General features: G+C 38.6%; 1 long non-coding RNA gene across 1 annotated transcript; it reads left to right on the top strand.

Moving 5' to 3' along the window:
• Positions 1-523: 523 nt before the first annotated feature.
• On the top strand, positions 524-18506 carry LOC133795964 (uncharacterized). Its single transcript, XR_009875400.1, has 5 exons — positions 524-967; positions 3524-3786; positions 10801-17549; positions 17877-18192; positions 18276-18506. It is a non-coding gene; the product is annotated as an uncharacterized LOC133795964 (long non-coding RNA).
• Positions 18507-23268: the final 4762 nt, after the last annotated feature.

Genomic DNA, 23268 nt, shown 5'->3' on the forward strand with positions numbered 1-23268 from the left:
TATTAATGTATGATGCTATTATAAAGTTTGATACAAAATAAAGTGACAAATTATGTTATAAGTATCATAGGGTATTACAATGTCATGAAAATAATGTGTAGATACCATAAGTTGTATTTACAATTTGATGAGGGGCCAAATTATAAATACCCAAACTTTATTTAATAATCAGTTTTTTAATAAATAGGTAGTGGTCCACAAAAAACGTATTCTTTTGTATTCTCTCATTCTCCATCACAGAGAAATACATAGAGAGAAACTGTTTTATTGGAAGATCAAAACCTTCTGTACTATTTCTACCAATGACTTCAGGTTAGTGCTTCCGCTCTTGTGTTCATCTTCTTCTTTAATTTATCAAATGTTTTATAGAAACATGTTTAAGGGTTTATCATTTATGCATTTTTAGTAATATGATTAAGATTTGAGAAATTATGTTGAATACTAATATTTATGTGTCTTCCTTAAGTATATTTTTATAATTTTAACAAAAATGGATAACAAATGAAGTTGTAAATTTTTTTAAATAAAATATTTACTCACGAATTAAAGTAACATGTTGAGAAAAATAGTAACTTAATAAAACAAAAAAGTATATTAAATAAAATTCAAATCTAATTTTTTTTGGGGAAATCTGAATGAACTACAACTAAAAAAGTTAACAAATACTGATATTTCAAAACAAACAAAATAAAATCGTGCACAAGCAAATATTGTCTAGAAAATCATATCAAATGAAATAGGCCCAAATATCGAAAAATAAATTTTTACTTTAAAAAAATAGAAAATAAATAAAAGTTTGAGAAAACAAATTCATTTTTGAGAAATCATCAATCTCTCTCTTCGGCTCTCTCTACATCTCTCTGCCCCTTTTATTCTCATCAACCTTTAGTCGAATCCCCTCTCTCAACTCCCACTTTTCTCTCTTCATTCCACCACCGGTTTCCCTTCCTTCCACTCCCTTTGCTGGGTAAGTCCATTTCTTCTTCTAATGTGTTTGTGTCATATTTTTTAATGTGTAGTTGTAGCTCATCTTCTAGATTTATGAAATTTGAGTTTCTGTTCTGATTATAGATTGATGATGCGCCTATTCTGATCTCATTTGATTTGTGTGATTAAAATGTCAAATAAATACATCTAATTTGGTGTTTTTAATCTACCCAAAGATTACATGAGAAAACAAATAATGTATATTGGGTCAATGATCTAGAATAAATCTCAAATGGGGCCATTTTGTGGAGGAATATTTTAATTTGGATCTCTTTGTCAACGTAGTGAGCTACTATGTTAGTCTACTTATTACTTGTTGCTTCTTGTTTTGGTTTTCAATCTTTATTAGATTTAGTCTCACTTTTTTCCCCTTGATTTGCTTCAGGTTTCACTATTTATTCAGGTTACTCTGTTATTTTTTTTAGCTGGGTGGCCCAGCTTGTATTGCTTTGTGTTGTTTGTTAATTTCCACAACTTTAACCGTTATTTACTTTCTTCCTTGTTTGTATTATTTTCCTTCCTGAATGAAGTTGGAATATTGATAGAAAAAAAAGAATGTGTTTCCCTATATAAATAATAGTTTGAAGTTATAGCTAATGAATAAACAATCTTTTATAATATATATTTTTATTAACAAATATATTGGGTACCTTGGGATGAGAGTAGACATTGATGTTTTGTATGATTGAGCAATGTGAGTGACATTGCTTTCTCAACAAAAATGAGTGAGTAGTAGATGGGAGCAACAACCCAAATTTTCAGGATATATGGAGGAATATATTTAGCATGAATAAGCAAGGTTGATGTGGTTTTTTGTTTGGTAATACTCTAGTTGCAGTGAAGAAGCTACTCACAAACAGATACTACTAATATAGTTGATTGTATTGTTTAATATGAGAAATATTTGGATAAACACAATTTAGGATTAATGGGTTCCAATCTAGAAGGGCGTGTGAGTGTTTTCTTTAAAATAACATATAGCTTTTGTGGTAAAATGGAAAAAAGAAAAAAGAGAGAACAAATATTTTCATGGAAATCTATTACTTGAATTGAAGAATTAATTCAAAACTTGACACTGATTTGCATGTTTATGCTGAGAATGAGCAACAAAGAATATACTTTACAAGGAATATAATTAGTCGATTGTATTATATGATTTACTTGAATAACATACACTTTGCCTCAATTGATATTAGTTGTGCAAGTAATTACCATTGCATTTTGACACCAAATTTGTACACCAATGCTCATATATATCATCAAGCAATTATATGTTAGAGGTTTATAGGTAAGTCACTTTACAAATATATTGCTTTAACACAATGCATATCATTAAATATAAGTGTGTATATTCACATACCTTTTTCTAAATTATTTCCTCAATAAATCTTCAAGAAAGACTAACTACATGCATTAAAAAAAATAAAATTAGCAACTTGAAGATTCAAGACACTAAAGAGGAAAAACATAATTCAATTTTTGAGTTATATAAATATATATATTTAATGATATTCAATTTAAGAAAATATATATGTTCATGATTGATGCTTGTGATCTCATATGTATTGTTTTAGGTAGTGAATTCAAACCTTTTTTTCGTTACCACCTCCTCTATATATATCACAGTGAATATAACCGATTCCTTCTACTTCTAAATATAAGAACTCTAAACATAAAAACAAATAAGAATGAAGAGTAAATAAGTAAAAAGAAATTTAAGGAAGATATTTAATATATATTTAGACATTTATTAGATATCATTCGTAGGTATCATTTCAGAAATTAAAATTGAAATTTCAAAATATTTATTATTTAATAATGCCTTTATTTCCTAGATTTGTGCTTAATTATACATAAATATATATCTGTATATATATATTGTATCTTTAAATCAAAACAAATTGAAGTTTGAATTTCAAAATATTGTTTGTTAATCCCTATATTTATGGTATATATTTTTTGAGTAAATTAAGTTTTAAATTTTTATTTGTAATTTTATAATTAATGATTATAATTATCTTTACTATTTTGTTATTTTTAATAATTAGATTTATTTGGATAATAAGAAATATTTTAAAAATTTTATCCAATAGAATTAGTTTTTTTTGACTCATCAAACCACTTCACACGTTAGAGATAACTTCCACTTTATAAGGTTATAAGGTTGTGATTATTTTACTTCATGATATACTTCAGCTATGGTTTCTGTTTACATTCATCATCAAAGTCTGATGTTTTTATTTTTTTTTATTGATGATGGTTGATATTATTTTTATAATCTTGAGATTTTGTTAGGAAGACTTTCACCCTTGTATAATCAGGTTTCACTTCTTCTTCTTAATTGTTGGCTACAATTTCTTTTTTCAAGTTTTTCTTTAGTCTAAAGACAACATTGTGTTCTTTTCTTTGTATTACAACAAGCCTTTCAGTTTGTCAGATGCAATATTCTTCCTAAGACTTGTTCATATAGACCTAGATGATGCTTTAACTCAACTTGTTGAGTCACCTTTATTATGTGATATATTTTTTTCAATAGGAATACTAGCTACTGGATTTGGAGGAAGAGGAATTCCTGATGAAGAGCCTATTTAAACCAATTATTCTTTTGTAGGGATGATTTTACTGTCTTATATAAACTGCACCAAATTTTTTTGTAATAAAAGTTATATTGGTTATTTTCCAGGGCAAACCATAAATTTTTCCCACTCTTGAAATGACAATTGATTATGTTATCCATTTTGGAGGCTCTGTACTTCTACTCTATAAAGATCAACTTAATTTGTGTCCTCATCTTAAAAGGTTGTTGTTCCTCACTCTTCAACTAATGTTTATGCGTAATCAAAATGCTTCTCTTATTGACTAAGTTGTTTAGTTGTCTTATTAATTTTTGTTTTCAATTATTGTTAAACACATATTATGATTGATCTTGGAAATAAAAAACAACAATGAGATGAATTGAGCCTTCAAGTACAACAAGAGTTTATTGTGGATCAATTATTGAATCTATCTGGATGTTTGAGTAGATATTAATACTAATTTCTTTTGTAAATACCATATAAATGTTAAACTTTTGATGTAATGTGTGGATTTGTGTATGTGGAATTAGCTTGGAATTTGCTACTAAATTTATAATTGTTTGCCTACCAAACTTTGGTAGTAAAATAACTTTGTTAAATTTAAAATAAAATTAATTTTAATGACACAATTTTTTTGGCTACCAATTTAAAAGCATTTTGCTACCAAATTGTAGTAGCAAAACAATTTTAGTAGTCCCCAAAAGTAATTATTTTGCTACTAGATTTAACATTTTATGCTACTAAAATTTTAGTAGCAAATAAGAATTATTAGCTACATAGAATTTTGGTAGCAAAATACATTTAGCGACGAGGTTTTAGCTACGGAGTAGCTACCAAAAAAATTCGGTAGCAAAAAAAGTATTAGCTACCAAAAATAAATTATTTGCTACCAATATTTTTGTAGCTAAAAGTCTTCTTTTTTGTAGTGAGAAATCAATGCAAGTTCTCCACCTCTCGTTTGGCTTCGGGACTAGAACGAGGTTAATAACCTAGATCAGGTATTTTGCTTCCCTTATAAAACCGCATTTAAGTAGGCGAGCTACTTCTTCTTTCAACTCTTCCGATTGTACTGTCCCCAAAACCTTCGATTTTGGGACTTTGCAGGCACGTTCTTCTCCAAGTTCATAGTATAAATTATTATATTCGGACTAATTCCCACCATATCTTCATGTGACCAGGCGAAGACGTCCAGGTTCCTCCTCAGGAATTCGACCAGCTCCTTCTTCCTTTCAGTTTCAAGATTTTTCCAAACTTTTACAACTCTTGAAGGTGTTTCTAGGTCGATATTTATTTTCTCGAGCTCCTCCACTGCTTTGAGTTTAGATCTATCTTCGCCTATTCGGGTATCAATGTCGTCCTGTTGGGCGAGCTCGTTATCCCCTTCTCGAGGTTCTTCCGTCCCACGAGTAACCATTACCTAGGACTCCTCACCTCTTTCATTTATGACAATTGCCTACTGCCTGAGTTGTGACTTTCCCTTCATGGCTATACTGTAGCACTCTCGGACAGCGAGCTGGCCTCCACGTATTGTGCATATCCCCGAGGCTGAAGGGAACTTCATTGCCAGATGTCTGATCGAGGTGATGGCTTCAAAAACCATCAGCACGGGTCGTCCCAAAATTGCGTTATACGCAGCCGGACAATTGATTACCACGAATTCAAGTATTTTTGCAACATTTCGTGCCTCATCTCCTAGCGTAACCACCAGTCTGGTCGTCCCTTTGGCTGCCATTCCTTCACCCGAAAATCTGTATAATGTCATTGAGGTCACCTTGAGATCTGTCACGGACAATCCCATTTTTTCTAGGGTGGACTTGAAAAGCACATTTATTGAGCTTCCATTCTCTATCAGTATCCTTCGCACCCTTCGATTAGCGAGATGCACGGTTACCACCAGCGGGTCATTATGTGGGAATTGAACGTGGCTAGCGTCCTTCTCCGTGAAAATGATTGGTTGTTTTTCCAAACGCTGTTGTTTTGATAACTGCTGTTTTGGGATAAATTTCACACCGTTATGAGTTTTCAGCTCATTCATATACCTCTTTTGGGCCTCGCTACTCGTGCTCGCCAAATGAGGTCCTCCAACAATAGTAGTTATATCTCCTCCTACTATTGGGGGAGGGTCAACTTGATTCTGATTCATCGGGTCCACCTGAGTCTTCGGCTGACTTGCTGGAGCTTCCGAAGTTGGACGAGAATTCTACCCGGCAGGTTGATAGGGAGCAACTAGATTTCGGGCGTACTGGGCTAATGGTCCAGCCCTAATGAGAGTCTCAATCCCATCCTTCACCTGTCGGCAATCATCAATATTATGATCGATGTCATTGTGGTATCAACAAAACTTTAAGGGATCTCTCTTCACCCTCTGATGCCTTAAAAGTTATGGTTTCTTCCACGGAAGACGATTAGAGTTTGCCAGGAAGATATGTTTTCGTGTATCCGTCAGGTCATTGTAGGTGGCATAAACGGGCTTGAATTTTTCCCCATACTTGTTCTTCTTCGTGCCGTTCTGGTCTCCCTCACCGTTCCCTTTTCTCTTGTTGTTTCCCGCTTGGTTATTCTGGGTAACAGGTTGAGTCCTAGCTACAACACCTGCCACCGCTCTAGCAGGCTGAATAGGGGCTTGGCTGGTTCCTGCAACATCACATCATGCCTCTTCCAGGTTTATCCACTCTTGAGCTCGGGCCAAGAACTTATCTACACTTTTAACCCCTTTCCGCTGGAGTTCCAGCCATAGATCGCCTCCCACCAGGATTCCCATCCTCATCGTCATAAGCTTGGAGCTATCATTAGCGTCTCTTGCTCGTGCTGCAACATTGGCGAATCTACTCAGATATGCTTTTAAGGATTCACCAGGTTGTTTTACGTTAGCCAATGAGTCAACCTCTACGCGAGATGCCTTTGAAGCTCAGAATACTTTCTTGAACTCAGAAGACAGCTTCTTCCAAGAGCTTATCGAATGTTTTTTGTGTTTCTTGAACCACTCTCTGGCAGGCCCGATCAGAGTCGTGGGGAACATAATACACCTAAGGTCAAACCCGACATTGTGGGCCATCATCAATGTATTGAACTTCTCGAGGTGGTTGGATGGATCTGTGTTTCCATCAAATGATGGCATGTTCGGCATTCTGAAGCCAATAGAATACGTAGTTGCTGCAATTTTTGGGGCGAAAGGTTCGAGCTCCTCATCGGAGTCACAATCATCAACCCCTTTTCTAGATAAGAGCTCCTTCTTCTGCTCCTCCATTAAGGCCAGTCGCTCAAGGGTTGGGTCTTTGGTCCCTAGGTTAGTTGGGGGCTGTTCACCAGCTCCCATCCTATTGTACGTGTTTGATGGATTGTTGTCCCTCCAAATTCAAGCTTGGTTAGGTGGGACATTCCCATTGTCGCGTATGATAGACAGACCTCCCTCGTGTCGAGTATAACTCATATCATCGTTGCGAGCTAGATACCTCCTTTGTGAATCCGATTGATTGTAGAGATCGGGCTGTGGATCGTACCGAGGACTTTGCGCTGAGCTAAAATGATTCCTCAGGTCGCTCTCAGACCTACCTCCATGCCTTCTCCCCGTCTAGCAACTTCCATTTGCAAAACTTACAGCTCGCGGCTGAGATTGAGGACCTAGATTCTCAGCACGTGCCCGTGGGACGTAAGTGTCTACTGACGGGGGAGGGTTTCTCCTACTATTTCCACGAGTTGGAGTATCTCTTTGTGGGCGCGGTGGTGTAGGATGTCTAACTGGTGATGGCAGATGCCTTATTTGTGAGGCTATCCTCGTTCCATCAGGATGAACTAAATTAATACACCTTGACTCTACCCCAATATCCCGAGTTCTCTGTGCTTGGGGTTCTGCTCGCAGTACATGTGGATTCGCTAGGGTGTTTTGTCTCCGTGAACTTGTCCCAGCTCGCCCTAGTGGGTTGTTGTGAGCATTCTTGGAAATATGTTCAGAAGGCACGAAGCTGGGGGTCGCAGTTCTGATCGACTGACTAACATGCGGATGATGGCTCCTATGATGGCTAGTGGGCTGAGCACTTCTGTGATTTTTCTCTGAAGGTACAAAGCTCGGAGTGACGATCTTGATAGAATGACTAGGTTTAGACCGGTTATTCCTGTGGGACATATGAGACCCACTTCCTCTTTTCGACATTAGCGTCGGTTGCAAGAGGGGGTAACCGAGCCAGAACCTCCTCGATCGGTCTGTTTGCCCTAGAGAGATGGCTCCTTAATTGAGCATTCTCCATCTTGACAGTAGTTAAATATCCTGGATTAGGATTTGGTGGGAGTGACGCTGAACTCCCATTGTCGTCTTGGCACACCGGTTGCTTCCCAGGATGTTGTTGAACATCTGGGCCCTTTTCAGTGGGAACAGCTGTATGATGTGCCTCCTGCCCACCAGGCTGTTCTATTTCGTTGTCATGCGTCGATCGAGTAACCACCATGATGAACGTCAAACGAAACTTGTAAGGCACTAATTTCCTCCCAACGAAAGCACCAAACTGTTGACACGATTTTTTTGCCAACAGTAGATTTAGAAATCTAATAAGGATATTAGTGCTTATTCGTAAACCGTAATGAACTTGTAAGAACCCTTTCGTACAAACACAACTTTACATGGTTTAGTGGTTAAATTTCACCTAGTCCACGAGACAATGTTATTGCTTTTCTCTCACAATTCCTGCAAAGTTTCAAAAATACAAAAAGGTCGTCCTCTTCCCTGTCCATTATCCCTAATATTTATAGTGGAATTTCTTGGACAGGTTTGGGTAACCGTGTGAGTAAATATGGTATACATTTAATACAGATTATTCCCATTTATATTGGGATGCGATTGCATAACATAATAGAATATACTTCTGCTATCTTGGATCATAAATGATAAATATACAATACAACACGGGCATTAATGAGCATATGCGTTCAATATGCGTTTTGACCAGGTTGCCACGAGTTGAATATTTTCATCGAGCTGGTGATCAAAGATTATCTGAACCTTGGCTCAGATTAACTTCAGGGCACTTAAAAGGGGATCTGGCTACTATTTGTCTCAAACTGAACCGTTATCTTAAGGGGCGTCCTGATAACCACCTGAATGTTGTAATGCCAAGTCCCAGCTCGAGCTGCTCATATCATTGTTAACTAGAGGTTCTATGTAACGTCCCAAATTACCTAATAAGGCTTAAGGGGTCAGGATGCCAATATATGGAATTATATGCTTATATGAGCTATATTTGTGTGTAATTATGTGATTATATGAGTTATATGATAATATGACTAGATATGCATGTGGGCCTGTGTTTTTATTAGAAGGGTAATTTTGTAATTTGGTCCGTTATGGGCTTAATTGTATATATGTGCATATTTGTGATATATGTGAGAGACCATATTATTATGTGGGTTTATTTGGGTTACTCGGCATGAGACGATCCTAGGGAGAGAGTTAGTGGGAAAGCCACAACGGGACCCAACACCCGACTCGGGGCAAGTCAAGTGGTATTGTGGGTAACTGATACATTATTGGGTTATCGGGTAACGGGAATAGGTATTCAAGGATATATTTGGAGTTAGTGAGATTAGGAAGGGTTGTCAAAGATTTTGACCATTTTGCCATCGAGGACATTTTTGGTACCCCGAGCCTCGGGACTAGCTTAAGTGACTTAAGTCTTAAGGAAACAAAACACAAACACAACAAACACTTTTAATAGCTCACTCAACCAACTCGCTCTCTCTCTCTCTCTCTCTCTCCCTCATTCTCTTTCATTTTTCTAAGTGAATTGCTTGAGGAAACCAAGGGATTTTTGGCTGAAAACTTGGAATTGAAGACCTAAACTTGGGGGATTGGATTTGTTGCAACTAGGGGAAATAAACTGCCAATTGAGGTAAGCTTTGGACTTTGTTTTTCATTGAATTTTTGTTTAAGTTTGGCTGTTCTTGATCTTTGAGGCTCAAGGTTGTGAATTTGAGTTTTGGGTAGAGTTTTGAGTGTGTTAAGCTGGGGTTTTGTTGCTGGTATTATGCTAAATCAGTTATGGGGATTGAATTGTGGTTCTAAGATAAATTCAGGGTGTTTTTGATTGATTTTGGTTGAAGAAAAGAATAGAGAATTCTAGGTTCGTAGGGTCAGGTCGCGGCCCTGTCCTTGGGGTGCTGTGACCCAATCGAACCTAGGGCCTTTGGGGGGCTTCTGTTTGGGAGGCGCACCACAACCCTCTAAGGCATGTCGCGGCCCGTATCCTGGTTCCAGGCAAGAAGGGGGCCTCTGAGCTGGGAGGCGCGATGCAGCCCTTAAGGGCAAATCATGGCCCGCCTGGGTTGTTTTGGCCCCCGTAGGTCTTGAGTGAAGGGAATTTAAACTTAAGTGCTCATGATCGATTCTACTACCCGGTTTTGTAGAATTCGAGGTCCCGAAGGCTAGGAGTCGGTCTGGAAGCCTTTATTTGCTCGTTATTGACAGAATCCTATATTATGGCTGTGACTAGGTTATCGCTAGAGGCTCGACACCAGGATCGTGCTCGAGGGTCGTCCTTACTTTTACGCTATACTCGGACCTGAGGTAAGAAAATTGTACCCAATACGTGATATATGTGATTAGGGCTTGGCTCAATTGTTGATTATAATTATGAATATGGCTCGAGTCCTTGAGGATGTATGTGTTGGAATTATGATTGCGCTTGTTGATTAAACATACTTGAATATTCCATTTATGGCTAAGTTTTATATGATTGTTCGCATGATTGCGTAGCTAGGGCCTGTCCCCGTTAAGGAACATGGTTATTACTATGTTTGAATTTAATTGATGGTGTTATATGATTGATATGTATGCATACTATTATTGTTTGAGGTATGCTTATTTGTATCCGTATCTAAATACTGCTTCAGGGCTTGACTTATTATTCAAGGGAGGCAATAGCACACTGCGCGCTGGTTGAAAGGCTTAGGCTCAAATCAACAACGTACTATTACGTTGGCCGATCCTATGGTCGTTGGAAAACAAAGTGTTTGGCTATGGCTAGTTACTTAGAGCTAAGGGCGAGGGCCTTGGGTGACTCTATGGTCAACTAATCAGGGTAGTAGCCCCAGAATAATACAATGATCATTTATTTGTAATTGTATGCACGCATGAGGGGGTTGTCACTGCTGGGCATGCTAGACATGTATTTAAAATCTATACTGACTATTCATGCACATATTTAAGTTCTCTTGCTTAGTCTTGGCTAACGGGTGCTATGTGGTGCAGGTAAGGGAAAGAAAAGCTTGAGCAGCTATGAGTTGGAGAGCTTTCGTGGTGGGGTGTACATGTGCAGTTGCTCATCCACCACAACCAATGGTATCTCAGAAGAATTAGGGTTGTACCCCTTATTTTGTCGCTTAGGTCGACCGGTTGTAACTTTTGATGTATATACACCCTTTAAACAGTTATTTGTAATATTTTTGGATCTCATGTATGTATGAAACTTTTTAAGTGAAAAGTCAACAGTTCCTTTGACAAAAAATTTTAACCCTAACCCTCGACGTTAACCTTAGTTACACGTTTATAACCAAATGACTTGATTAGCAAGTCTAACACTATTTAAAGTACACAGTGTAACGGTCTTGGATTAGGAGGACACTACAACTTGGTATCAGAGTTGCCAAGGTTTAAGGGTTCCTGAAGACTGGCCGGACATGTACACTCGCCACTAAAGACAAGCTCGACTTAGGGTTTAGTAACTATATATGTGGTTATGTGTCTAACTGCTTAAATATGATATAAATGTCTTATCTGCATGCATGTTTAGGAAGCGTGAGATAATCTGATAAGGCCTGGCCCTTGACTATTGGATGAATGATAAAGAACGTGCTTATTAGCATTGCTATTTGCTGATTAATATCAGAAAGTGCTTATTAGCACCATGATTGAGTATATTATGTGTTGGCATGCTTATTAGCATTGCATTCGTTTGTTTGTCTATTTGATCCTGGACTGTTAGGTGGCAAGATGTTTAGTTATTACTTACCTAACGACCAATTTGATCACTGCAGAGTGGGTTAGATATTAGTTTGATTCCTCGAAGGTCAGAGAGGTTGGTTGGCCAAGAGACACATGCCAGGGAAGAGAATAATCAAGGCCAGGCCCCACCGCCAGTTCAAGAAAACTGGCAACAAGTGCTTGTTGGTATGCAAGCCAGATTAGAGAGGCAGGAAGATGAGATCCGCCTCTTGAGACAACAACAGGTTCCAGCAGGGAACCCATAACTCGCCGTACCGACAGTGTCACAGCCAGAGGTACCAGTAGTAGTATAGCCTCAGGCAAAGGGAGATAGATGTGAACCCCTGTATGAGAGGTTCAGGAAGCAGCACCCTCCAGTTTTTGAGGGAAGCTCAGACCAACTGAAGGCTGAGCAATGGATGACCATGATAACCACTATCCTAGATTTTGTGACGGTGGTAATGAGAGAGTGGCCTGTGCCACTTACATGTTTCGGGAGGATGCCCGAATATGTTGGGAGGTGGTATCTCAGACCAGAGGAGTAAACATTATGGAATGGGAAGAGTTCAGAACTTTGTTTAACGAGAAGTACTACAACGACGCAGTTAAAGCTGCGAAGGCTAAAGAGTTCAGCAAATTACTTCAGGGTAACACAATGACTGATTTTGCCCTGAAGTTCGACAGATTGAAATTTTTTTCGGGGATCTGGTGCCCACTGATGGGACCAGAAGAGAAAGGTTTCTCCAGGGGCTACATTCTATGATAGCCCTGGATGTTCGTATTACTACTGTGCCAAGATTGACCACCTATGCATAGGTTGTGAAGAGGGCGCTTACAGCTGAGAGCGTAGAGAACAAGATCTGGCGTGAGAATGTAGCCAGAAGGAATTTTAAGAGGTCGAGACCTCCATTTACAAGCTTTGGTAGGGGCGGAGGCCCCAATAACCAAAAGAGAAAAACTCTAGATATAGTTTCAGCTCCAGAGCCAGATAGGAGGCCACGGGGCATACAAATAGACCGCCAGGGTGGCAGTGAGACCTGGAAAGCATTCCCATAATGTACTCGGTGTAGGAGGTGCCATATTGGGGAATGTCGGGCGAAGGCTTGCTTTTTTTACGATAGTGTGGGGCATTTGAAGGAATGCCCAAGAGCCACAAAGGAAGAGCCCAAGAAGGTGGACAACCTGACGTCAGCTCGGGTGTTCACCTTGACCCAGGCAGAGGCCGAGGCTAGTCCCTCGATGGTTACAGGTCAGCTTTCTAGTGCTGGAACCTTCTATGCTGTTTTGATTGATTTGGGTGCTACACACTCTTTTGTTGCTAGTAGGATTATAGATGGATTGTGTAGACCATGTGACTTTTATCCTATGGGGTTTGGTACTATGCTTCCTACTAGGAATTAGTAGTTTCCAAAAGATGGGTTAGATCACTACCAGTTACAGTGGATGGCAAAGAATTGTCAGTTGACTTGGTCGAGTTGGTGATGACTGATTTTGATATAATTTTGGGTATGGATTGGGTAGAGAAGTATGGGGCAACGATAGATTGCAAGAAGAAGATGGTAACCTTTGAGCCTGAGGGTGATGATCCATTTTTATTCGTTGGCACTGTGCATGGACCCTGTATACCTATGATATATGTACTTAGAGCTAGAGACCTATTGCAGGAGGGATGCATAGGGTTCTTAGCTAGTGTGGTGGATACCACTCAGGTCATGCCAGTGGGACCAGGACAGACCCGATTAGTCTGTGAGTTTCTGGATATGTTTCCAGAGGATTTGTCGGGGTTACCTCCACACAGAGAGACACAGTTTGTGATTTAATTGGCGCCAGGGTCAGAGGCAGTGTCTAGGGCACCTTATAGGATGGCTCCAGCTGAGCTGAAGGAACTAAATGTTCAATTACATGACTTACTAGACTTGGATTTTATCAGGCCCAATTTCTTGCCATGGGGCTCTAGTTCTCTTCGTGAAGAAGAAAGATGGTTCTTTGAGGATGTCTATCGATTATAGAGAACTGAACAAGTTGACTATCTAGAACATGTATTCTCTGCCAATGATTGATGATTTGTTTGACCAGTTGCAGCAGGACAGTATTCTCCAAGATAGATCTTTGATCTGGTTATCACTAGTTAAGGATTAGGGAAGAGGATATACCGAAGACAGTTTTTCGCACCAGGTACAGGCATTATGAGTTTTTGGTGATGTCATTTGGACTGACTAATGCCCCAACAACATTTATGGATATGATGAACAATGTGTTCAAAGATTACCTGGATCGATTTGTGATCGTCTTTATTGATGATATACTTGTATACTCCGAGTCAGAGACAGAACACGAGCAGCACCTCAGGTTGGTACTACAGAGGTTGAGAAAACACAGGCTGTATGCGAAATTCAAGAAATGCAAGTTCTGGTTACCACATGTGACTTTCTTAGGTCACATAGTCAGTGAGGATGGAATTATGGTGGATCCAGCAAAGATTGAGGCGGTCAGAGATTGGCCGAGACCGAAGAATGCCTCAGAGATCAAAAGTTTCTTGGGATTGGCAGGTTATTATAGACGCTTTGTGGAGGGGTTTTCCAAGATTGTGTCATCATTGACAAAGTTGACACTCAAGAATCAGAGGTTCATATGGCCAGACAAGTGTGAAGACAGTTTCCAGAAGTTGAAGAAGAGTTTGATCATCGCTCCAGTTCTGAGTCTTCCTACAGATCAGGATAAGTTTGTGGTTTATTGTGACGCCTTGAGGCATGTCCTAAGTTGTGTCCTTATGCAGACAGGGAAGGTGATTGCCTGTGCATCATGTCAGTTGAAGGAGTATGAGCAGAGGTACCCCACACATGATTTAGAACTTGTAGCAGTAGTTTTTGTACTAAAGGTGTGGCGACACTACTTATACGGTGAGAAAAATGAGATATACATTGACCAAAAGAGTTTAAAATACTTCTTCACCTAGAAGGATCTGAACATAAGGCAAATACATTGGTTAGAACTGGTAAAGGAATATGATTGTGAGATTCTCTATCACCCTGGGAAAGCCAATGTGGTAGCAGATACCTTAAGCCAGAAGGGTCCGGGACAGTTGTATAGTGCCAGTCAGATATCCAGAGAGTTGGCTGATGATATGACTAGAGTAGGAATTGAGTTAGTGGTGGGCCACTTAGCCAACATCACCATGCAGTCTAATTTTTTGGAGAGGATTAAGGAGAAGTAGTTAGGTGACCCACAGTTGGGGAAGATCAGAGGGGACGTCCTAGCTGGAGTAGCTAAGGACTATACAGTGTCAAGAATGGGCTTATTGAGATAAAAAGATCGGATCTGCGTTCCGATAGACACTGGGATCAGACGGGAGATTCTGGATGAATCTCATACTACCACATATTCTCTACATCTAAGCATCACGAAGATGTATCAGGATCTATACTTGTTATATTGGTGGCCTGTGATGAAGATGGACGTGACTAAGTACGTGGTAAGGTGCCCGACTTGTCAGTAGGTCAAGGCAGAGCATCAGAGATCAGCAGGGCTGTTGCAGCCTTTGGATATCCCAGAGTGGAAGTGGGAGGACATCACGATAGATTTTGTGGTAAGGTTTCCCAGGACAGTGGGCCAACACGATTCAGTCTGGGTCATCGTGGATCGGTATACGAAATTAGCTCACTTTCTACCAGTGAGGACGAATTACATGGTTGACCAGTATGTAAATCTCTATGTGAGTGAGATAGTTCACCTTCATGGGACCATATCTTTACTTCCAAGTTTTGAGGAAGTTTACAGAGAGCGATGGGTACACAACTGAAGTTTAGTACAACTTGTCATCCCCAGACTGATGGTCGATCTGAGAGGACTATCCATATATTGGAGGACATGATGAGAACATGTGTATTGGACTTTGAAGGGTCCTGGAGTAAATATTTTCCCTTGATAGAGTTTTCCTATAACAACAGCTACCAGTTGACTATTGGAGTGACACCTTATGAGATGTTGTATGGTAGGAAGTGCAGATCGCCCATTCTTTGGGATGAGATGAGTGAGAGGAAATATTTGGGTCTTGAGGCGGTTCAGAGGACCACTGAGGCTATTGAGAAGATTAGAGCTCGGATGCTTGCATCTCAGAGCAGACAGAAGAGTTATTCAGACCCAAAGCGGAGGAACATGGAGTTCCAAGTGGGAGACTATGTCTTCCTTAGGGTTTCACCACTAAGAGGGGTGAAGAGATTCGAGAAGAAGGTCAAGTAGAGCCCTAGGTTTGTGAGGCCATTTGAGATCCTGGAAAGGATCAGAAAGGTGGCCTATAGGTTGGCCTTACCCTATGCACTGTCTAGTGTGCACAATGTATTTCATATTTCCATGCTTAGGAAGTATGTATCAAATGAGACTCATGTATTGAGTTATGAGGATCTAGAACTGGAGGCAGATTTGTCCTATGAGGAGCAGCCAATTCAGATTTTAGACAGAAAGGACAAGGTCTTGAGGAACAAGACTATACCTTTAGTTAATGTATTATGGAGAAACAGCAAGGTCGAGGAAGCGACCTGGGAGCTGGAGGTAGATATGCAGGCTCAGTATCCCATGTTGTTCAAGTAAAATTTTGAGGATGAAATTTCTGTAAAGAGGGGATAGTAGTAACGTCCCGAATTACCTAATAAAATGCCTTGATTAGGGGGACAGGGTGACAATGTATGGAATTATATGCTTATATGAGTTATATTTGTGTGTAATTATGTGAGTTATATGATAATATGACTAGATATGCATGTTTATGTGTATTAAATATGCATGCGGGCTCGTTTCTTATTAGAAGAGAAATTTTTGTAATTTGGTCCGTTATGGGCATAATTGTATATATGTGCATATTTGTGATATATGTGAGAGACCACATTATTAAGTGGATTTATTTGAGTTACTTGGCACGAGACGATCCTAGGGAGCGAGTTAGCGAGAAAGCCACAACGGGACCCAATACCCGACTCAGGGCAAGTTAAGGGGTATTGTGGGTAACTGATACATTATCGGGTTATCGGGTAACGAGAATAGGTATTCAAGGATATATTTGGAGTTAGTGAGATTAGGAGGGGATGTCAGGGATTTTGACCATTTTTCCATCGGGGACGTTTTTGATACCCCGAGCCTCGGGATTAGCTTAAGTGACTTAAGCCTTAAGGAAACAAAAAACAAACACACCAAACACTTTTATCAGCTCACTCAACCGACTCTCTCCTTCTCTCTCCCTCATTCTCGTTCATTTTTCTAAGTGAATTGCTTGAGGAAACCAAGGGATTTTTGGCTGAAAACTTGGGAATTGAAGGCCTGAACTTAAGGGATTGGATTTGTTGCTGCTAGGGGAATTAAACTGCCAGTTGAGGTAAGCTTTAGACTTTGTTTTTCATAGAATTTCTGTTTAAGTTTGGATGTTCTTGAGCTTTGAGGCACAAGGTTGTGAATTTGAGTTTTGGGTATATTTTTGAGTGTGTTAAGCTGGGGTTTTGTTGTTGGTATTATTCTGAATCAGTTCTGGGCATTGAATTGTGGTTATAGGATGAATTCGGGGTGGTTTTGATTGAGCTTTCCTGAAGAAAAGAACAGAGAATTCTGGGTTCATAGGGTCAGGTTGTGGCTCTGTTCTTGGGGTGTTGCAACCCAATTGAACCTAGGGCCTTTGGGTGGCTTCTGTCTGGGAGGTGTGCCGCAACCCTCTAAGGCAGGTCGTGGCCCGTGTCCCGGTTCCAGGCAGGAAGGGGGCCTCTGACCTGGGAGGCGCGTTGTGGCTCGCCTGGGCTGTTTTGGCCACCGTAGGTCTTGAGTGAATGGAACTTAAACTTAAGGGTTTAGGATCGATTCTACTACCCGATTTAGTATAATTCGAGGTCCCGGAGGATTGGCGCGATCCGAAAGCCTTTATTTTCTCATTATTGACGAAATCCTATATTATGGTTGTGAGTAGGTTATCGTTAGGGGCTCGAAATCGGGATTGTGCTCGAGGGTCGTCCTCATTTTACGCTATACTCGGATCTGAGGTAAGAAAACTATACCCAATACGTGATATATGTGATTAGGGCTTTGCCTGATTGTTGATTATAATTATGAATAGGGCTCGAGCCCCTGAGAATGTACGTGTTTGAATTATGATTACGCTTGTTGATTAAAAATAATTGAATATTCCGTTTCTGGATAAGTGTTATATGATTGTTCGCATGGTTGGGTAGCTAGGGCTCGACCCTGTTAAGGAACATGATTATTACTATGTTTGCATTTAATTGATGGTGTTATATAATTAATATGTATGCATACTTGTATTGTCTAATGTATGCTTATCTGTATCTCTATCTGAATACCTGGTTCAGGGCTTGGCTTATTAGTCAAGGGCGGCAATAGCGCGCTGCGCGCTGGTCGAAAGGCTTAGGCCCAAATCAGCAACGTACTATTACGCTGGCCAACCTTATTGTCTTTGGAAAACAAAGTGTTTGGCTATGGCTAGTTACTCAGAGCTAAGGGCGAGGGCCCCAAGTGACTCTATGGTCACATAGCTAGGGCATAGAGCTCCGGTGTTGACTTTATGGTCAACTAATCAGGACAGCGGCCCCAGAATGATCCAACGATCATTTATTTGTAATTGTATGCATGCAAGAGGGGGTTATCACTGCTGGGCATGCTAGACATGTATTTATAATCTATACTGACTATTCATGCACATATTTAAGTTTTCTTGCTTAGCCTTGGCTAACGAGTACTATGTGGTGCAGGTAAGGGGAAAGGAATGCTTGAGCAGCCATGAGTTGGAGAGCTTTGGTGGCGGGGTGTACATGTGCGACTGCTCGTCCACCATGACCAATGGTATCTTAGGAGAATTAGGGTTGTACCCCTTATTTTGCCGCTTAGGTCGGCCGGTTGTAACTTTTGATGTATATACACCATTTAAACAGTTATTTGTAATATTTTTGGATCTCATGTATGTATGAAACTTTTTAAATGAAAATTCAATGGTTCCTTTTACTAATTTTTTTTAACTATTACCCTTGATGTTAACATTAGTTACACGTTTATAACCAAATAACTTGATTAGCAAGTCTGACACTATTTAATGTACACGGTGTAACGGTCCTGGATTAGGAGGACGTTACATTCTACTTGGTTGCTTTTCCATATATTCATCTGCTAGTTGTACCCCGAGTTGAGTGACTAGACTCGTGCTAATTTTTAGGGTACAACGGATAGGTTTGATGAGACTAACTTTATTCGCTGGCAAGACTAGATTAGATTCTTGCTCACTACTTTGAAGGTTTTCTACTTCTTGGACAAAGACCTAAAAGCCTTGGGAAAGCCCAAGGAAGATGATACTCAAGAAGTTGTCAAAGAAAGGAAGAAGCGCGAAGAAGATGAATTGATATGTAGGGGAAACATCCTCAATGCTCTTTTTGATAGGCTCTATGTTCTCTACACCAACACCAAGACCGCCAAGAAGATTTGGGAAGCCTTGGAAAAGAAATACATAGCGGAAGATAAAGGTACAAAGAAATTCCTTATTACTTAATATATGGAATTTAAGTTTCATGATAATAAATCTCTTCTCTCTCAAATTCATGAGTTGCAAATTTTTGTGAAAAAATTGTCTACACTCAATATTGTATTGCTGGAACAATTCCTTGTTGGTTCCATTATATCCAAGTTACCTCCTTCTTGGAGAGGCTATAGGAAGAAAATTCTTCATAGGAATTAGGAGATTTCATTGGAGGAAATTCTCAAACACTTGAGAATTAAGGAGGAATCTCGTTCTAGATATAAGAATGAGGAGGAGTCTAATGGAGAGACTTCCAAGGCCAATGTGGTGGCTAACTCTCCTAACAAGGGCAAATGAATTGGTAAGAACAAGGGCAAGGGTCAAAAACCCTTAGGGCCCAAGAAGAATGAGGGACAATTAAAAAGTTCAAAGGGACCTTGCTTTGTGGGTGGCAATAATGGCCACTTTGCTAGAGATTGTAGGTTCAAAAGGAACCAAAACAATGAGGCAAGAGTCAATTCAACCCAAAATGAGCTAGTGGCAACACTAAGCGAAGTTAATTCCATTCATGGAAAGGTGAGTGGGAGGTGGTATGATACTTGTGCCACCATTCATGTTACCTATGATAGAAATCTTTTCAAGACCTTTGAATCTTCAAAAGAAGGGCATGAGATACAAATGGGCAATGAAAAAAGGTTCAAGGTTGAAGGCAAATGAACTATTGACTTTTTCTTCACATCCAGCAAGAAGGTTCTACTCACACCAATGTTTTGTATGTATCAGAAATGAGTAGAAACCTTGTGAGTAGCAATTTTCTTGGCAAACTGGGAATCAAGATTGTGATAGATTCCGACAAGCTTATTTTGTCTAAGGATAATATTTTTGAGGGAAAGGGATATGCTTGTGATGACATGTTCAAACTTTGTACTTCAATTGACAATGTGAACAATAGAGTTTCTTCTTATTGTTGTTATATGCTTGACTCAAATTCTATTAATTTCTGGAATGTTAGACTTCCACATATAGGATTTAGCACACTTAAAAGGGCTATCAAATGTGGATTAATTGATTGTGATAATGTGGAGCATGATAAATGTGAATAATGTGTTAAATCTAAAATGGTAAAGAAATATTTTTCAAGTGTTGAAAGAAACTCTAAGTTGTTAGCTTTGATACATAGTGACTTATGTGAACTCAATGGAATGTTGACTAGAGGAGAAAGTAGATATTTCATTACTTTCATTGATGATTGTTCTAGGTTCACATATGTATATTTTCTTAAGAATAAAGATGAAGCATTTGATGTGTTTAAAGTTTATAAAGCGGAAGTTGAAAATCAACTTGAAAGGAAAATTAAAGTGCTTAGAAGTGATAAGGGTGGTGAATATGTATAAAATAAATTTAACTTGTTTTGTGAAGAGCATGAAATAATTCATGAATGTACACCCCCTTATACTCCACAACAAAATAGTATAGCAGAAATAAAAAAAAATAGAACATTTATTGAGATGATTAATGCTATGCTATTACATTCTAAATTGAATTTTAGTTTGTGGGGTGAAACCTTGCTATTAGTTTGTCATATTTTGAATTGTACTCTCATGAAGAAAAACAATATCTCTCCATATGAGTTATGGAAATGAAAGAAACAAAATATTTGTTATCTTAAAGTGTGGGGGTGTCTTGCTTATTGCAAGAGCATTAATCCTAAAAGGACCAAGTTGGGTCCAAAGGCTATAACATGTGCATTTGTGGGTTATGCCAAAAATAGCAAAGCTTATAGATTATTAGACTTGGAGTCTAATGTAATAATTGAAACAAGAGAGGTTGGGTTCCTTGAGAACATGACGTGCGATGACAATAAGTTAGAACTAACTCAAACTAGAGAACCTCAAGAGGAGACTTCTAGAATAGTTGGTGAGCAACCTCAATTTCCTAGAAGGATCCAAATGTTCAAAGATTTGGGATCAAGAGACAAGTATTATCAAATAGAGACAATATATCTTGTTGAAGGTGATAATTAAGAAGTTACGTGGAAACATCCAATAGTACTTCCAATAGAAGATGATCCCAAAACTTTTGAAGAAGTAATGTCCTCAAGAGAGCCTGCTTTTTGGAAGGAGACAATTAATGATGAAATGGATTCAATTATGTGTAACCAAACTTGGGAATCGGTTGATCTTCCAAAGGGGTCTAAATCAATTGGGTGCAAATGGTTGTTTATAAAGAAATATCATACTGATGGCACCATACAAACCTTGAAGGCTAGGTTAGTAGCCAAAATATTCAAACAAAGGGAAGTAATAGATTACTTTGACACATATGCACCGATAGCAAGAACTATTGGAAATAAATGGCTTTATTCTTTGCAAATCAAAAATTAATAATTAAAATTATGCAATATTCCAAACCATAGATGTTAATCAAGATCGAAATTCAAAGTATGAACGCAATTCTTGATAATCAAAGAAACATGTTCATGATATGAATGTTAATTTTGAATATAAGAAACTAAATGATTAAATGATGATAAGATAAACTTAGATACATTTAATCATAAATACTAACAATAAAAACATAATAGAATGACAAAATACAAGATAGTGTTAGAGAGATACAACCTTTGTATTGAGCAACTTGAATCTTCAAACATGGGGAACTTCTAAGGCTTATACACAATAAGAATATTATTGTCCAAAATCTCTATTCCAAGCCTTCCATTATTGCTTGAAGCTTCAACTAAGTAAAATGAGATTTGGGATTGAACAAGCCTTAAAACTCGTGCAAGTCAAGCAAAGCTTGATGAGTTTTTTGGAGAAAACTTTGGTCTTAGAAAGCTAGAGAGAGAAAGATGTTAGAGAAAGACTTGGAAAGTGTGATCAATGCTTTTCAACTCTAATAATCCATATATATAGTGTAGGCATCACCATTAGTCTGACCAATAGGATTAGAGCATTTAAAACACCTAATTTGGAGCATTTTACGTAAATTGTACGACCCTAAAAGACCACCCAAGCGATGTATCGCCTGTTAGGCGATACGTCACATACTAGTAGGCGATGCATTGTCTGCTAGGGCTTTTGAAGCCCTTCGCAATCTGGAGATGCTAGGCCACTTAGGGGGCACTGCATCACCATGCCCTCTGACTTTGGACCCCTCCAATGGTCCTAAAATTTCTCCAAATGCTATCAAACTTTTTGGGAATGTTTGGATACCTCATTGTATCACTTTAGACCCATAAAAGTCACTTTTAGATGCCTTCTACACAATCTCATGTTTTCACTTCTCTTTAAGTGAAATTCATTAAGTGGTTTGCACCTCAACATGACATCTTAACCCTTATATTTAACCAATCTCAACAAGAACTACTTCTATAAGATTGTTGTTTACCTTATCATTTATATATAACCTTTATGTTCACAAATGGAAGTCAAAACAACATTCCTAAATGGTGATCTTGAGGAGAAGGTATATATGGAACAACCGGAGGGTTTTGTTCTTCAAGGAAATGAACATAAAGTGTGTAGATTTGTCAAATCATTATATGGTTTGAATCAAGCTCCAAAACAATGACATGAGAAGTTTGATAAAGTCATTGCTTCTAATTGATTTGGACACAACAATGTGGAAAATCGCTTATACTCTAAGACTTGTAATGACTATGTCATATTAGTGTGTCTATATATAGATGATATGTTGATTTTGAGTAATGACATGAAAGGAATAATAGAAACAAACAGGTTTAAATCTTCTAACTTTAAAATGAAGATCTTGGAGAGGTGGATACCATTCTAGGTATCAAAGTTAGAAGGAATAGTGGGGGTTTTGTGATTGAGTTAGACCCACTATGTTGAGAAAGTGCTCAATACATTTAGTCATCTCAAAATAAAAGAGGCATATACACCATTTGATTCAAACATGAAGTTTGAAAAGAATGAAGAAAGAGTGGTGACTCAATTCGAATATGCAAGTGCAATAGGAAACCTAATGTACGTCGCTCATTGCATAAGAGCAGATATTTCATATGCAGTTAGTAAACTTAGTAGGTTTACTAGGAATCCAAGTTTCAAGCATTGGAAAGCTATTGAGAGAGTTCTTAGTTATCTTAAGGGTACCAAAGAGTATAGTCTTGACTATACAAATTTTCCAAAGATACTTGAAGGATATTCCGATGCTAATTGGATATCGGGAGTTGGAGATAATCTCTCCACCACTGGTTGGGTGTTTACTCTTGGAGG

The sequence above is a fragment of the Humulus lupulus genome, chromosome 1 (assembly GCF_963169125.1).
Source record: "Humulus lupulus chromosome 1, drHumLupu1.1, whole genome shotgun sequence".
NCBI classification, from domain to species: domain Eukaryota; kingdom Viridiplantae; phylum Streptophyta; class Magnoliopsida; order Rosales; family Cannabaceae; genus Humulus; species Humulus lupulus.